The sequence below is a fragment of the Aegilops tauschii genome, chromosome 4, assembly GCF_002575655.3.
Source record: "Aegilops tauschii subsp. strangulata cultivar AL8/78 chromosome 4, Aet v6.0, whole genome shotgun sequence".
NCBI lineage: Eukaryota > Viridiplantae > Streptophyta > Magnoliopsida > Poales > Poaceae > Aegilops > Aegilops tauschii.
In genome coordinates, this window is record NC_053038.3 from 249,595,390 (window position 1) to 249,614,616 (window position 19,227).

Here is a 19,227-nt window from a genome sequence, read left to right on the forward strand (position 1 = left end):
TAAACATGGGTGTTCTATACCCTTACCTATGCAAAGACAAGTATCAGCTCCCCTCACCAAACCAAAGATTATCGGACTGAAGAAGCAACTCTTTGAGAGACCAAGGGGCGCATCAAGAAGACCAAGACTCAAGGTCAATTTGACATGTTTGGCTAAGAGCAAGAACAAGATGAGCATCAAAACAGAACACTCAGGGCAGCCCTTACCGGCAAAGCCGAGCCGGAGAGGCGAAGGCCCGACAAGCCCCGCAGCCAACAAGCCCTCGCCAACTACCAGTGCTCCACCTCACTAGCCAGCTGGTCACTGATCAGTGAGGTGTCGAGCCTGCAGGTAGTTAGGTGGAGTTTTGTCAGCACATGGCAGCTTGCTAGAAGGGAGATTACCTTTATCGACACTAGTCCAAATGGTGTGTCGCATTAATAGGAGTTAGCTAGGCAAGCGGTGCAACAACCTTGTCAGGGCTCCTCCTCCTTGCGACTCCTAGTGATGCATTAAATGCTTCTTGTCCTAACTAGCAGAGTTAGGTATGATAGCACTGTTTGCTATCTAATCATCATGTAATTACCTTTTTGCCACTATGGTGACCGCTTGAGCTATAAAAGGAGGGCCATGGCAGCCTTTATAGTGGTTCGAACCCATTCAAACTCCACACACACTTGCTCATGTAGCTGCCTTCTCCTTGTGCCTTGCCGGGGGAAAGCGCTCCTTGTATTTGTGCTCTCACATTATCAATACACCAAAGCAGGTGTAGGGTAACCCATTCAAACTCCACGCACACTTGCTTGTGTAGCTGTCTTCTCCTTGCGCCTTGCCGGGGGAAGCACTCCTTGTATTTGTGTTGTCGCATTCCCAATACACCAAAGCAGGATTAGGGTGTTACACCTCAAAGGTGCCCGGACCTGGGTAAAGTTCCTTCTGCACTCTACTAGACCTGCTCTTTGTGCTCTATGGACTCCCCTTGGCAGGTAGGGCAATCACTGGTGTGAACCTGGATAGCAGGCTGCTATTGATTTCATCGAGTTTTTTCATCATCTTCATCACCCATGGGAGCCCAAGAAGAAGGGCCCCATGGTGATGAGACCTTCCACGTCCAAGATTCCTTCCCATGCTTTTGCGGGTGGCGCAGGCGGCTCCACCACCGCGGACGACGTGAACTGACCCGTCGGGCATCCATGAAGACCCAGCGCTGCCGGTAGCCCTATGCCTTCTCTTTGGCCTTCACGTGGCCGCCCCTACTATTGACGGTAATGAAGGAGATGCACGTGAAGCATTAGTCCTGGGCGGAGAACCTCAAGCTGAAGAACTGGCGGAAGAGTGCCACCAAGGGCCTCACGCCACGAAAGTCTCGTAGTAGAAGGAGGAGATAGCCAGGAGGAGGATGGAGTTGCGCTGAAGGTGCAGAGCGTGGATGTGGTAATGGGAAAGGATGACATAGAACAAGTCAGAGAATGGTGGAACCAATTCAGGGTAGATGTTGTGGAGGAAGAAGGGGTAAACGAATTCCCCCAGGCTATTTCGCGCTTCCAAGCCCGGCCAGATTTGGGTCGCTCGCCCGTCGTTCTGGTTGTCGGCTATTAACGGGAGGACTGGGCGAAGGTCCTTCTCCTTGGGGACAGTGGAGGCCAGGAGCGCCAGGCCGATGATAGAGGGGCTCGCGGCCTGGGCCGCAGACTTCACTTTCTTGGCCCGCGGGCAGTTGGGGCCCGCACCGTTTCGCCCCCTTATCTCAACAGCCGAAGTCGTGTGCGCCGCGGGCCCATGGGCTACTACCGGGCTCGTGGGGCTGGGGGTTGAGGGAGTCCTGGATTAGGGGGTCCTTGGGTGGCCGGCCTATTCTATGTGGGCTGGACCGATGGTCTGTGTACATAATAGCACAAGACAATCTCCTATGTCTGGGTAGGACTCCTGTATGCGTGGACTACAAGTTTGGTGTCCGGATGTACTATTCCTTCCTATGCAAACTGACTCTGTATAACCCTAGATCCCTTCGGTGTGTATATAAACTGGACGGTTTAGTCCGTAGAGGCTATCAGAATTCTCATAGGCTAGACAGCTAGGGTTTAGCCATTACGATCTCGAGGTAGATCAACTCTTGTAACCCCTATACTCATTGATTATAATCACGCAGGAAGTAGGGTTTTTACCTCCCTTAAGAGGGCCCGAACCTGGGTAAACATTGTGTCCCCTTTGTTCCCTGTTACCATTGATCCTCAGACGCACAGCTTGGGACCCCCTACCCGAGATCTGCCGGTTTTGACACCTATATTGGTGCTTTCATTTAAAGTTCGATTGTGCTGTTGATAAAGGGATTGATGGCTCGCCTTATCATCAACAATGATATCACTTCGGGAAGGAGCCTGACTTCAGGACAAGTCCTCTAGATCGGCGGTTTCACCATGGGCGCCCGCACGGCCGTCAAGCTGATGGCGCCTCCTGCGGTCACTAAAAATCATCTCCGCATTGATCTCGAACACTCCGAAAAGATGGATCCGGCATACATCTTGTCCATGAACGAGCTGTTAGACTGCATCGCCACACTAGGGTTTTCAACAGATTATGATCGGATTGGGCTTAAACCCAACCAGAGGGAAATCAACTTCCCACCAATCACTAACTTGGTGGCGGTCGTCGAGGAACGTACAAGAACACTTCTTCTCCTAAGTTGCAGACCAGCTATGTTCGGATCTACGAACCTACGGAGCCGGATACTCCTCCTTTGGAGGAAACCCCACGTCCCCCGAGCTCAGGGTTGGACTTAGGGTCCAGGGAGCATTTGGATCTTCCCACACCCGAACCGGTGACCTCAGAGATTTTACCAACTCCGAACACAATCTTGGGGAGGGATTCAAGTTTTAACCCACCCGCCCACCACAATCAATACTCTCCAAGCAATTCAGGCCCTCCTGACATATACGACCTGATGTATGTACGACAACAACCTCAGGAAACGGTCCATCACTTTTGGCCCAGGTTTTTACTTGTCAAAAACAAGATCAAAGATTGTTGCAATGACGATGCGGTCTCGTTTTTTCATTAGAACTGCATCGATGAGGGAATCAAGAATGCCCTCGACCACCGTCGCATACAGAATTTTATGGAACTATCGCACATAGTACGGAAGCACTGCTCGATGGAAAGTACATGGAAGGCCCAAAAAACCCAATTGGAACCTACTGCCTTTAAGCTGAGCACTGCCCGGGAAAAACGGGTGCACCCTTATGAGGCATCCGATCATAAGTCCGTTGGCAAGAGAAATAAACCCCTTACAGGACATAGGTCCGTTCTTGATGACCTCCTCGACAAGCCATGTCAAATACATGCCACGCTGAGCACCGAACCAACTCATAGCCTTCGGGCATGTTGGGTAATCCGGCAGGTGGCTAAAAGCGTCGAGGCTATCCTCACCATTGCCACTCCAGAGAAATACTCTCCGGAGAACAACGACGTTAACGTCTTCACAGTCTTCAAGACCTTCTCCTCCAATAATCGGCGTAAAAGGGCACTCCGCGACCTCGCCGAAATTAACCAAGAAACCACAATGAGCCCATGGAACGATGCGGCAATAACTTTCATCGCTGACGACGAACCAAGGGCCCGATCAGTCCGAGCACCTGCCACCTTGGTCTTAAACCCAATTGTGGACGGCTTTTGACTTACCAAAGTGCTCATGGATGGCGGTAGTGGACTTAACCTCATCTACAAGGACACGCTCGACAAAATGCATATTGACAGAGCACACTGATACGTCTCCAATGTATCTATAATTTTTGATTGTTCCATGCTATATTATATTCTGTTTTGGATGTTTAATGGGCTTTATTATACACTTTTATATTATTTTTGCGACTAACCTATTAACCGGAGGCCCAGCCCGAATTGCTGTTTTTTTGCCTATTTCAGTGTTTCGAAGGAAAAGGATATCAAACAGAGTCCAAACGGAATGAAACCTTTGGGAACGTGATTTTCGGAACAAACGTGATCCAGAGGACTTGGAGTCTACGCAAAGTAATCAACGAGGAGAGCACGAGGCAGGGGGCGCGCCCTCCACCCTCGTGGGGCTCATGTTGCTCCACCGACGTACTTCTTCCTCCTATATATACCTACGTACCCCCAAACTATCAGATACGGAGCAAAAAAACAATTTCCACCACCGCAACCTTCTGTACCCGTGAGATCCCATCTTGGGGCCTTTTCGGGCGCTCCGCCGGAGGGGGCATTGATCACGGAGGGCTTCTACATCAACACCATAGCCTCTCCAATGATGTGTGAGTAGTTTACCCCAGACCTTCGGGTCCATAGTTATTAGCTAGATGGCTTATTCTCTCTGTTTGGATCTCAATACAAAGTTCTCCTCGGTCTTCTTGGAGATCTATTCGATGTAATATTCTTTTGCGGTGTGTTTGTCGAGATCCGATGAATTGTGGGTTTATGATCAAGATTATCTATGAACAATATTTGAATCTCCTCTGAATTCTTTTATGTATGATTGGTTATCTTTGCAAGTCTCTTCGATTTATCAGTTTGGTTTGGCCTACTAGATTGATCTTTCTTGCAATGGGAGAAGTGCTTAGCTTTGGGTTCAATCTTGCGGTGTTCTTTCCCAGTGACAGCAGGGGCAGCAAGGCACGTATTGTATTGTTGCCATCGAGGATAAAAAGATGGGGTTTATATCATATTGCATGAGTTTATCCCTCTACATCATGTCATCTTGCTTAAAGCATTACTCTGTTCTTATGAACTTAATACTCTAGATGCATGATGGATAGCGGTCGATGTGTGGAGTAATAGTAGTAGATGCAGAATCGTTTCGGTCTACTTGTCGCGGACGTGATGCCTATATACATGATCATACCTAGATATTCTCATAACTATGCTCAATTCTATCAATTGCTCGACAGTAATTCGTTTACCCATCGTAATACTTATGCTCTTGAGAGAAGCCACTAGTGAAACCTATGGCCCCCGGGTCTATTTTCCATCATATTAATCTTCCAACACTTAGTTATTTCTATTGCCTTTTATTTTACTTTGCATATTTATTTCTCTTTATCATAAAAATACCAAAAATATTATCTTATCATATCTATCAGATCTCACTCTCGTAAGTGACCGTTGAGGGATTGACAACCCCTTTATCACGTTGGTTGCGATGTTCTTATTTGTTTGCGTAGGTGTGAGGGACTCGTGCGTAATCTCCTACTGGATTGATACCTTGGTTCTCAAAAACTGAGGGAAATACTTATGCTACTTTACTGAATCGCCCTTTCCTCTTCAAGGGAAAACCAACGCAGTGCTCAATAGGTAGCAAGAAGGATTTCTGGCACTGTTGCCAGGGAGATTCGCGCCAAGTCAAGTCAAGTCAAGACATACCAAGTACCCATCACAAACTCTTATCCCTCGCATTACATTATTTGCCATTTGCCTCTCCTTTTCCTCTCCCCCACTTCACCCTTGCCGTTTTATTCGCCCTCTCTTTTCTGTTCGCCTCTTTTTCGCTTGCTTTTTGTTTGCTCGTGTGTTGGATTGCTTGCTTGTCATGATGGCTCTACCTAAATTTGGTGATCTTCACCTTAAAAGGTTAGAAGAGATCGAAAGCAACATTAGGAGCTTTATGACTTTACAATTTGAGCATAATAATTTCTTTAGGAACAAGCTTAAGGAACAAAAAAGCTTTAGAGGTTATATGAATAAAGAGCTCGATGATATGTCTAAAGAATTTTATGGTTTGAAATATCAGATTGCTCATCTCAAAAAATTAATAGCTGAAGTTTCGGATAAGCAGGCCACCTTAGTTAATAAGATGGCCGCTAAGCCGGAAAATTTGTGTGAAAATAAAGATGAAGATCTAAAAGTTATTGATGTGTCTCCTATTAAATCTTTGTTTTGCAATATGAATCTTGATAATGATGGGACTGGAGATGAGTCACCTTTACCTATAAGGCATCCCAAAAATTCGGAGTTTTTAGACCTTGATGGAAGAATTGTTAAAAGTGGGATTGAAGAGATCAAAACTTTAGATATTAATGAACCCACTATCTTGGATTTCAAGGAATTTAATTATGATAATTGCTCTTTGGTAGATTGTATTCCCTTGTTGCAATCCGTGCTAAATTCTCCTCATGCTTATAGTTAAAATAAAGCTTTTACTAAACATATCGTTGATGCTTTAATGCAATCTTATGAAGAAAAACTTGAGTTGGAAGTTTCTATCCCTAGAAAACTTTATGATGAGTGGGAACCTACTATTAAAATTAAAGATCATGAATGCTATGCTTTGTGTGATTTGGGTGCTAGTGTTTCCACGATTCCAAAAACTTTGTGTGATTTGCTAGGTTTCCGTGAATTTGATGATTGCTCTTTAAACTTGCACCTTGCGGATTCCACTATTAAGAAACCTATGGGAAAAATTAATGATGTTCTTATTGTTGCAAATAGGAACTATGTGCCCATAAATTTCATTGTTCTTGATATAGATTGCAATCCTTCATGTCCTATTATTCTTGGTAGACCTTTCCTTAGAATGATTGGTGCAATTATTGATATGAAGGAAGGGAATATTAGATTCGAATTTCCGTTACGGAAAGGCACAGAACACTTCCCTAGAAAGAAAATAAAATTACCATATGAATCTATTATGATAGCTACTTATGGATTTCCTACCAAAGAAGGCAATACCTAGATCTATCCTTGCTTTAATGCCTAGCTAGGGGCGTTAAACGACAGCGCTTGTTGGGAGGCAACCCAATTTTATTTTAATTTTTTGATTTTTGCTTCTGTTTAGGAATAAATATTTGATCTAGCCTCTGGTTAGATTTTTTTTATGTTTTAATTAGTGGTTGTGCCAAGCTAAACCTACAGGATCTTCTTGGATGATAGTTATTTGATCTTGCTGAAAACTCTAGAAACTTTCTGTTCATGAAAACAATTGTTAAAAATCACCAGAACGTGATAAAATACTGATTCCAATTGAAGTAGGTCAATAAACAAATTCTCTAGGTCGTCCTATTTTTGTAGATTTTTCTGAGTTCCAGAAGTTTGCGTTAGTTACAGATTACTATAGACTATTATGTTTTTGACAGATTCTCTTTTTCGTGTGTTGTTTGCTTATTTTGATTAATCTATGGCTAATAAAACAGTTTATAAACCATAGAGAAGTTGGAATACATTAGGTTTAACACCAATATAAATAAATAATGAGTTCATTACAGTACCTTGAAGTGGTGTTTTGTTTTCTTTCGCTAACGGAGCTCACGAGATTTTCTGATAAGTTTTGTGTTGTGAAGTTTTCATGTTTTGGGTAAAAGATTTGTTGGATTATGGAACAAGGAGTGGCAAGAGCCTAAGCTTGGGGATGCCCATGGCACCCCAAGATAATCTAAGGACACCTAAAAGCCAAAGCTTGGGGATGCCCCGGAAGGCATCCCCTCTTTCGTCTTCGTCCATCGGTAACTTTACTTGGAGCTATATTTTTATTCACCACATGATATGTGTTTTTCATGGAGCGTCTTGTATGATTTGAGTCTTTGCTTTTTAGTTTACCACAATCATCCTTTCTGTACACACCTTTTGAGAGAGACACACATGATTCGGAATTTATTAGAATACTCTATGTGCTTCACTTATATCTTTTGAGCTATATAGTTTTTGCTCTAGTGCTTCACTTATATCTTTTAGAGCACGGTGGTGGATTTTCTTTATAGAAACTATTGTTCTCTCATGCTTCACTTATATTATTTTGAGAGTCCTACAAAACAGCATGGTAATTTGCTTTAATTATGATAGGCATCCAAGATTAGTAAAAAAATTCTTATGAGTGTGTTGAATACTATGAGAAGTTTGATGCTTGATAATTGTTTTGAGATATGAAGATGGTGATATTAGAGTCATGCTAGTTGAGTAGTTGTGAATTTGAGAAATACTTGTATTAAAGTTTGTGATTCATGTAGCATGCACATGTGGTGAACCGTTATGTGATGAAGTCGGAGCATGATTTATTTATTGATTGTCTTCCTTATGAGTGGCGGTCAGGGACGAGCGATGGTCTTTTGCTATCAATCTATCCCCCTAGGAGCATGCGCGTAATACTTTGCTTTGATAACTTGTAGATTTTTGCAATAAGTATACGAGTTCTTTATGACTAATGATGAGTCCATGGATTATACGCACTTTTCATCTTTCCACCATTGCTAGCCTCTCTAATACCGTGCACTTTTCGCCGGTATCATACACCCACCATATACCTTCCTCAAAACAGCCACCATACCTACCTATCATGGCATTTCCATAGCCATTCTGAGATATATTGCCATGCAACTTACCACCGTTCCGTTTACTATGACACGCTCCATCATTGGCATATTGCTTTGCATGATCATGCAGTTCACATTGTATTTGTGGCAAAGCCACAGTTCATAATTCTTTTATACATGTCACTCTTGATTCATTGCATATCCCGGTACACCACCGGAGGCATTCACATAGAGTCATATTTTGTTCTAAGTCTTGAGTTGTAAGTAAATAAAAGTGTGATGATCGTCACTATTAGACATTGTCCCAAGTGAGGAAAGGATGATGGAGACTATGATTCCCCCACAAGTCGGGATGAGACTCCGGACAAAAAAGAAAAAAAGAAAAAAAGAGAGGCCATAAAAAAGCGAAAATGCCCAAATAAAAAAATGAGAGAAAAAGAGAGAAGGGATAATGCTACTATCCTTTTCCACACTTGTGTTTCAAAGTAGAACCATGATCTTCATAATAAGAGTCTCCTATGATATCACTTTCATATACTAGTGGGAATTTTTCATTATAGAACTTGGCTTGTATATTCCAATGATGGGCTTCCTCAAAATGCCCTAGGTCTTCGTGAGCAAGCGAGTGGGATGCACACCCACTTAGTTTCTTTTGTCGAGCTTTCATATACTTATAGCTCTAGGGCATCCGTTGCATGACAATCCCTACTCACTCACATTGATATCTATTGATGGGCATCTCCTTAGCCCGTTGATACGCCTAGTCGATGTGAGACTATCTTCTCCTTTTTGTCTTCTCCACAACCACCATTCTATTCCACATATAGTGCTAAGTCCATGGCTCACGCTCATGTATTGCGTGAAGATTGAAAAAGTTTGAGAACACCAAAAGTATGAAACAATTGCTTGGCTTGTCATCGAGGTTGTGCATGATTTAAATACTCTGTGTGGTGAACATAGAGCATAGCCAGACTATATGATTTTGTAGGGATTACTTTCTTTGACCATGTTATTTTGAGAAGACATAATTGCTTAGTTAGTATGCTTGAAGTATTATTATTTTTATGTCAATATTAAACTTTTATCTTGAATCTTTCGGACCTGAATATTCATACCACAAATAAGAGAATTACATTGAAATTTATGCTAAGTAGCATTCCACATCAAAAAATCTATTTTTATCATTTACCTACTCGAGGACGAGCAGGAATTAAGCTTGGGGATGCTTGATACGTCTCCAACGTATCTATAATTTTTGATTGTTCCATGCTATATTATACTCTGTTTTGGATGTCTAATGGGCTTTATTATACACTTTTATATTATTTTTTGGACTAACCTATTAACCGGAGGCCCAGCCCGAATTGCTGTTTTTTTGCCTATTTCAGTGTTTCGAAGGAAAAGGATATCAAACGGAGTCCAAATGGAATGAAACCTTCGGGAACAGGATTTTTGGAACAAACGTGATCCAGAGGACTTGGAGTCTACGCAAAGTAATCAACGAGGAGAGCACGAGGCAGGGGGCGCGCCCTCCACCCTCGTGGGGCCCACGTTGCTCCACCGACGTACTTCTTCCTCCTATATATACCTACGTACCCCCAAACTATCAGATACGGAGCAAAAAAAACCTATTTCCACCGCCGCAACCTTCTGTACCCGTGAGATCCCATCTTGGAGCCTTTTCCGGCGCTCCGCCAAAGGGGGCATTGATCACGGAGGGCTTCTACATCAACACCATAGCCTCTCCGATGATGTGTGAGTAGTTTACCTCAGACCTTCGGGTCCATAGTTATTAGCTAGATGGCTTCTTCTCTCTCTTTGGATCTCAATACAAAGTTCTCCTCGATCTTCTTGGAGATCTATTCGATGTAATCTTCTTTTGCGGTGTGTTTGTCGAGATCCGATGAATTGTGGGTTTATGATCAAGATTATCTATGAACAATATTTGAATCTCCTCTGAATTCTTTTATGTATGATTGGTTATCTCTGCAAGTCTCTTCGAATTATCAGTTTGGTTTGGCCTACTAGATTGATCTTTCTTGCAATGGGAGAAGTGCTTAGCTTTGGGTTCAATCTTGCGGTGTTCTTTCCCAGTGACAGCAGGGGCAGCAAGACACGTATTGTATTGTTGCCATCGAGGATAAAAAGATGGGTTTTATATCATATTGCATGAGTTTATCCCTCTACATCATGTCATCTTGCTTAAAGCATTACTCTGTTCTTATGAACTTAATACTCTAGATGCATGATGGATAGCGGTCGATGTGTGGAGTAATAGTTGTAGATGCAGAATCGTTTCGGTCTACTTGTCGCGAACGTGATGCCTATATACATGATCATACCTAGATATTCTCATAACTATGCTCAATTCTATCAATTGCTCGACAGTAATTCGTTTACCTGCCGTAATACTTATGCTCTTGAGAGAAGCCACTAGTGAAACCTATGGCCCCCGGGTCCATTTTCCATCATATTAATCTTCCAACACTTAGTTATTTCTATTGCCTTTTATTTTACTTTGCATCTTTATTTCTCTTTATAATAAAAATACCAAAAATATTATCTTATCATATCTATCAGATCTCACTCTCGTAAGTGACCTTGAGGGATTGACAACCCCTTTATCGCGTTGGTTGGGAGGTTCTTATTTGTTTGTGTAGGTGTGAGGGACTTGTGCGTGATCTCCTACTGGATTGATACCTTGGTTCTCAAAAACTGAGGGAAATACTTACGCTACTTTACTGCATCACCCTTTTCTCTTCAAGGGAAAACCAACGCAGTGCTCAAGAGGTAGCACACGCATCAAGCAAAGTAGTTCCACCTTTTGAGGCATCATCCCCAACCGAGAAGAACGGTTCGGGAAAAATCAAACTTGATGTAGTATTCTACACGCCTGAGAATTATAGGTCCGAAGAGTTTCTTTTCAACGTGGCTCCCTTCAATAGTGGATATCACGCCCTTCTAGGGCGGGACGCTTTCTCACGCTTCCAAACCATACCCATTACGGGTACATGAAGCTTGAAATGCCGGGCCCAATGGAGTAATCATGATCACAAGTGATCCGGATATAGCACTCTGCGCCGAAAACAAAACCGCATCCCTGGCCCTTGAGGCACTATCCGAAGCCCTTGCGGCCGAATAATTAACCACCCTGCGATCCACGATGGATAAAGACATTGTGATCCTCGATAAGAGGCCCAAATCTACCTCTTTCAAACCAGCAGATGAAATAGTCAAATTTCAAGTGCACCCGGCGGATCCTACCAAAACAGTGTCCATCGGAGCAAAGCTGGATCCGATGGTTGATGCCGCCTTGCGAGCGTTCTTATGCGAAAATTGGGATATTTTGGCCTGGCACCCTTCGGACATGCCCGGGATCCCATGCAGACTGGCCGAACACAGCCTCAACATAATCAAGGGGTTCAAACCAGTCAAACAAACGCTACAGTGATTTTCTGAACCCAAACGACAAGCTATGGGGGAGGAGCTGGCCAAACTACTCTAAGCCAGGTTCATCAGAGAAATCAAACACCCAGATTGGCTTGCCAACTTGGTCATGGTGCCGAAGAAGGATAAGTCTTGGCGCCTTTGTGTCGATTTCAAAGATCTCAATAAGGCTTGCCCCAAAGACCCTTTCCCATTGCCCCACATTGACCAGATTATCGACGCAACCCCAGGACACGACTCATTGTGTTTCCTCGATGCTTACTTTGGATACCATCAGATGAAGATGAAGGAGTCCGACCAGGACGCAACAGTGTTCATTATCCCATATGGCCCTTTTTCTTTCAACACTATGCCTTTTGGGCTTAAAAACACTGGTGCCATTTACCAATGCATGATTCAAACATGTTTGGAACAACAAATTGGCAAGACAGTGGAAGCATATGTAAACAACATGATCATCAAGACTAAACACGTCGAATCATTGGTGGATGATCTCCGCCTCACATTTGACAATCTCCGAACATATGACATAAGGCTCAATCCGGAAAAATGCCTTTTCGGCGTTCCAGCCGGAAAGCTACTAGGGTTCATCGTCTCTAATAGAGGAATCGAAGCAAACCCAGCTAAAATCTGAGCCTTGTCGCAACTGGCAATACCAACAGACTTAAAGCAGGTCCAAAAACTAGCAGGGTGCGTGGCAGCTTTGAGCCGCTTCATCTCCAAATTAGAAGAAAAGGCATTACCACTCCATAGACTGCTCAGACGCACCGACCACTTTGAATGAACGGGGGGCAGCTACAGACGTATTGGAAGAAATAAAAACCTTGTTAGCAGGCAACCCAGTCCTAGACGCCCCGAGTGTTGGCGAGCCTATGTTGCTTTACATCTCGGTGACTCACCAAGTAGTGAGCGCCGTACTCGTCGTCGAGCGAGAGGAAGAGGGACATAAATTCCCCATACGGAAACTAGTATACTATGTATCGGCGGTCCTTACACCATGAAAATACCGATACCCTCACTATCCAAAGATAGCTTACGCGGTCTTTATGGCATCCCGCAAGCTCTGACACTATTTTCAAGAGTGTTCGATCATGGTTGCATCTGAAGTACCACCCAATGACATTATAAATAATAGGGATGCCACCGGCCGCATCGCTAAATGGGCCATTGATCTCTTACCATTCAAAATCACATACAAGCCGCGCCGAGCTATTAAATCTCAGGTGCTGACCGACTTCATCGCGGAGTGGACCTAAGCTGAGCTCCCTAAAGAGTACAGTTCATACTCCAACTGGATCATGTACTTCAATGGCTTTAAAATGCTAGCCGGACTGGGAGCCGGTGTCATCTTGACATCCCCAACAGGGGACACAGTCCACTACGTGCTTCAGATCATGTATACAGACTCCAACAACGCAGTCGAATAGGAGGCACTCCTACATGGTCTCTGAATGGCCGTCTCGATGGGCATACAATGCCTAGAGGTGCGCGGTGGTTCAAACCTCGCCATATCACAGATAAATGAACAGTTCGATGCAAAAGATCCCAAAATGGCGGCATATCAAAACGACGTACTAAAAATATTGGCTCGATTCGAGGGGCTCGAGTTTCATCACGTTGCTCGAGATAGTAACCAGGCATCGGACATCCTTGATCGGATGGGCGCCAAGCGCGATCCCGTCCCACATAACACCTTTGAGGAAAGGCTCTTTAAGCGATCCGTTGTGTGGCAGGACGAGAGCGGAAATACTAGTTCAGACCTGATAACACCCCCAGCAACCAAACAAGATACAGGTATCATCGGGGGTTCGGATACCAAAGTAGCACCCTCTACTCATGAAATCATGGCCATTATTGCTCCATGGACTGAACCCTTCCTGGCCTACCTTAATAGGTAGGAGCTTCCTGATGATCAAAACGAGGCCCGTCGCATAGTTCGACGTTCTAAAGCCTATAAAGTTCATGAAGGTGAACTGTACAAGAAAAGTACTACTAGAGTCCTTCAAAGGTGCATCCCCGAAGAGGAGGGACGGAAACTCTTGGCTGAAATACATGCTAGTCTGGGCGGCCATCACGCCGCGGCTCGGGCCCTTGTAAACAAGGCCTTCCGGACAGGTTTCTTCTGGCCGACGGCCCGAGCAGACGCACAGGCCCTTGCGCAACATTGCGTAGGATGTCAGCTCTTCGCCAATCAAAGGCACATGCCTCCCAGTGCCCTACGAACAATCCCTATCACATGGCCTTTCGCGGTCTGGGGGCTAGAGATGGTCGGACCCCTTAAAGGGGGAAGGCACAAAAAGAAAATATTTACTGGTCATGGTGGATAAATTCACTAAGTGGATAGAGGCCAAACCAGTGAAAATAGCTGAAGCAGGGCCAGTGATCGACTTTATGTCCGGCGTGGTACACCGTTATGGTGTCCCACACAGCATCATCACTGATAACGGCTCCAATTTCACAGCCGAAGAGGTAAAATGCTGGTTTGCTAAATTGCACATTAAGCTCGATTATGCATCCGTCTACCACCCTCAAACTAATGGTTAGGTTGAATGGGCCAATGGCCTGATAATGACCGGCATTAAACCCAGACTGGTGCGCTCCCTGCAGGAGTCAGATAAGCATTGGGTTGAGGAACTCGATTCCGTGCTCTGGGTGCTGCGAACTACGCTTAATGAAACGACCGGATACACACCTTTCTTCATGGTGTACGGTGTAGAAGTTGTTTTGCCCTGTGATATTATTCATGATTCACCTCGAGTGCGCATGTATGAAGAGCGAGAAGCCGAGCTCGATCGGCAGGATGACCTAGACGGCCTTGAAGAAGAGCGTGATATTGCGAAGGCCCGTTCCGCATTCTATCAGCAAAAGGCTAGGCGATACCAAAGCAGAGAAGTGCGGGCCAGGACATACAACGTTGGCGATCTCGTTTTATGTGTCCCGGAGAAGAAGAAGGATAAGCTCAAGCCAAAATGGGAGGGCCCCTTCATCATAGATGAAATTCTCACCGGAGGAGGCTATCACCTTCGCAATGCATCGGATAATCGCCTTGAGCCGAATCCATGGAACGCGGCTCGGCTTCAACGGTTCTACGCATAGTTTGGCAACCCCCTTAATGTTTCTTTGACTAGGCTCCTTTCTTTTCTCCTCTTCTCTCTTTTTCTTCTTTTTCACTTTTCCTTTTTTTTAATATATTCCAGTGTATGTCCGGATCTACCGAACTGTTAGGGGTACACATCTTTAAATGTATACACCCCACTATGACTGGGGGCTTCTTTTACGAAGCCTCTTACTAAAAGCTTATAGCACTGGTGCGCGTCGGTCCTAAACAAATGGTTTTTTACCCCTTTCCACGACGGCATTTGGAACCGTCGCCAAGTGGGTGTGGGCGATAGGGGGGTCCTTTCCACACGACCCAGAAACCGTTGGGGATATGCCCTCCTGGCACACACGCTCGACAAAATGAGGTCGTGTGCGACCCGCGAGCACTCAAATACAGAAATACGTACAGTAGTGCTCAAAAGAATACAATTATACAGGCAAAATCATTTCTGGTCGTAAGTACATCCCACACAGTCAGTCACCACTAAACGTTTCCATTCATATATACATCCCACACAGTCACTACAAGGAAAACGTTTGCGCAAGGTGGCGTAACGCAAACAGTTTTGAAGAGAATGTCATGTGTGATTGTTCATTGATCCAACACGGTTTATTCCTACAAACTGTGTGCGTTGCCTTAGGTCATCGCCCATAGTGTTTTCTCATTAACCATCTGCAATAGGAAGCAAGCTAATTGGCCAATTAGCGGGCTAATTGCCCTATTATTAATAATCCATTTACTAATCTAATTGACATTCATATTAAGCACATAATATATTCCCTTTCCATATTAAGGAAGTAGGATTTCATAATTGAAATACATCAGAGTACAACATGATATAGCTTCAGCACTCAGCTACCCCATTACACAACTGCACCAGCAGCAAGTTTCACATGTAACATCTAGAACCTTTCGAAATTAGCATCATAGACGGTACATAGAGAGATGCATCTCATCTGGAAAACTGCTGAAGCAGAAGGCGAATATTGAGCCTTCATTCATGTTGAAGGTCTTTGCAACTTTAGGCCGGTGCTTGTGGATGATTGATCGTCCATCCTTCGACCTCTTCAGGAACACTTCAATATTGAACTGTGGGTGTTGTATGAAAACTTTCCTCGCCTCCTGACCACAGAGGTGGTTTGGGAGGTAATCATCAGTGAAGCCTGAAAACAAGGATGTGCATAAATATCTTCTCTATATTGGAAATGGGGCAAAGGAATACAAAAAGGCAAGGTATAATAGTTAGTACCATCTTGTAAACCTCAGTGCTTCCATTGTTTCCCTGCAACACATATCACTACAGGAATCAGCTACTTTGCCGTCTGCCAAGGCAGACAGCAAAGGCATGGAAGGCGGGCGGCAAAGACCTTTGTCGTCTGCCGCAGATGGCAAAAGGCGCCAGCAAAGAAAGGATCGGCAAAGACCTTCTTTGCCGTCTGCTTCCTGACGCGGACGGCAAAGGAGCCTTTGCCATCAGCGGCGGACGGCAAAGAAAGCCGACAGCAATAAATTCGCTGTTAGTCCGTTAGGTGGCTAACGGCAGTCTTTGCCGTCCGTGGCTGACGGCAAAGAGCATCAGGCCTTTGCCGTCTGCCACTGTAGGTCAGCTGCCAGGAAACACAGGTGGTTGCCACGTGGCTTCTTTGCCGTCCGCAGCGGACGACAAAGATCCCATTGCCGTCGGTGGCAGACGGCAAAGAGCCTGCATTGCCTCTTTTTTCTGTTTTTTCTTATACTCAACCATTTTCACAACAAATAGATGATACATATATATTTTTCACATGGCAAGTTCACAGCAAACATATGAGATATCCAACACATATAATTTCATCATACATGCATAGTTCCATCAACCATACATAGCAAGTTCCACATACATCCATCCAACCATACATATTACAATAGTGTCATCCTACCATACATGCATAGTTCATCGATACAACAGAAACATAGTTCATCCAAACAAGCACTCCATCTATGCAAGCTTCCGTGAAGCGAATGAATTCTGCAAAATGGGAAATAAGGAAGTTAGAAGAAGAAGATTAGAAGAAGAAGAAGAAAATGAAGAAGAAGAAGAATATATGACATTTATGAGCTAATTTAGGTGAAATTAATCATTTGTGAGCTAACATAGGTGAAATGGATCATTTATGATCTAATATAGGTGAAATGGATCACTTATGAGCTAACTTAGGTAAAATGCATCATTTTAGAGCTAACCTAGGTAAGATGGATCATTTTGGAGCTAACCTAGGTAAGCTGGGTCATTTTAGAGCTAACTTGGGTAAAATGGATCATTTATGAGCTAAGTAAGGTAAAATGGGTCGTTTTAGAGCTAACTTAGGTAAAATGGATCGTTTATGAGCTAACTAAGGTAAAATGGATCATTTTAGACCTAACTTAGGTAAAATGGATCGTTTATGAGCTAACTAAGCTAATTATGCCATTTTCAACATAAGTAAGCTAAGTACATGTCATTATTGAGCAAACCTAGTTAACTAAGCATATTAGAGCTAACTTTGGTCATTTTGGAGGAAACAAAGCTAAGTATAGATCGTTTTAGAGCTAACTTAGGTAAAATGGATGGTTTTGGAGGTCAGTAAGCTTATTAAGTCATTTTGGTGGAAATAAAGCTAAGTCTAGGTCTTTATGCATTTGTTAAGCAAAACACTAGAGAAACTTACCGTGATCATGGAGGTGTGGGAGCGGGCTGGCTCGTGCCGGTACCTGGAGAAGGATCGTGCGATGCTTGTCTGGAGTTACGCTGCACCAAAGATCATTTCCAATGTCTCGTTAGCATGATGACACTCAAATGTTCAGACTAGCAAGTAGTGTCCATTCTAATTAAACTCACCGTCGTCCCAGGAGCAATCATTGGCATCGGCGGAGCGGTCTGACCGGGCTTCTCGCACACAGACTGCACATTTGGTTTTGACGACTCAGTCATACTACACTACATGAATGTTTTGGCTAATCAGCAGAAGAAACTTACCACAAGGAGCTCATACATTGCCCTTGCCTGCATGTCATTCCGTGCCCTCTCCTCCTCCAACATCTTTGTCGTCCTCTCCTCCAACTCCCACTGCCTCTCCGCCGCCTCCGACAGAAGTTTCTCCGTTCTATCTCTCTCACTCTGTATAGCAGCCTGCAACACCACTCCTCGTTAGCATTTGTAATCATTGATGGAAGCGCACACAATGTAATGAAGAAAGATAGCTGAGTACGTATAACTAACCTTGAAGGCGAGTTGAACTGGCTGTTCACGAGGCCTTATCTCAGGAGCGGATCTCGACTGGCACGCCTTGATCTCCGGGAGAGTGCTACGACAACGGATAAGTCCATCTCCAATGGCTATCGAGCCATGGGACCTCCCGCCACCAGCTATCATCACCAGCTCTGGATCAATGGGACCCTGGCTCGGGTTAAAGTCCTCCCCTTTCCTCGCCTTCCCTTGATCTCTATATTTCACGAGCTTGTCGTGGGAGGAGATGTTGGTGAAGTTGTTTGCATCATCGAGGTCAGACGGAGAGAATGCCTTGACTTTCTTGTAAGAGGCAGTATGGGCCATGGCATAGAGGTCGTACACCTCTGGCACCTTATCCGCCTTATTGTAGCGTGCCTGAAAGAGAGAAACAACGTAAATTAGTAATTAAAGGGCTCAAGCTAGCATGATGAATGAATTGCATGAATCATGAAGCAAACCACATACCAAGTTCCGCCCAAACTGATATATGTTGGAGCTGTCTTGATGGTGTGGCACACCTTCCATTTGGGCACATTTGTCCTTGGCCGCGTTGTAGACGGCTAGCCATTATTTTGAGCACCACTCATTGACCAACACCTCCCAACAATCCATCTGATCCGCACACCATCTCGGAGGCGCCTAAGTTAGCAAATAGAAAATTGAGCGCTATGACTATGAATTACTAAATGAAGAAGTATGTACAAGGCCTTAAGAATTACCTTCGTGTATTGCTCCTTACTCAGGAACTTCTCGCGGCACGCCGGCTTGGGCTTCTTGATACCACGCAAGGCGTAATAGTCTCGAACAGCCTGCACCCGAGCCTCGTGCCGTAAGTTCTTTAGTAGGCGCTTGCAGACGTTCTCGATAACATTTGCCGCCTCCTCCTCGTATCCCTCCTCACACCTGTCGAATGTCTGCAATCAAATGAGACAATATTGATTAGTACAATTAATAACTAGCTAGTTGATGATTTTTAATTGTGTAAAGGAGAAATTACCCAGAACTTTCTGATCACCACGTCTGCCCTCGCACAAGACACCGTCGATAATCTCACCCGGCGGGGCCGGGGTAGCCAAGTAGTGCTCCCAGCTCAATCCAAGCTCTGGAAGCCGACCCTCACCAGGCAACATGACAAACCCCGAGAAGTTTTGTCGGCAAAGCACTCCAAGGACGGAGTTGGGCCGGCG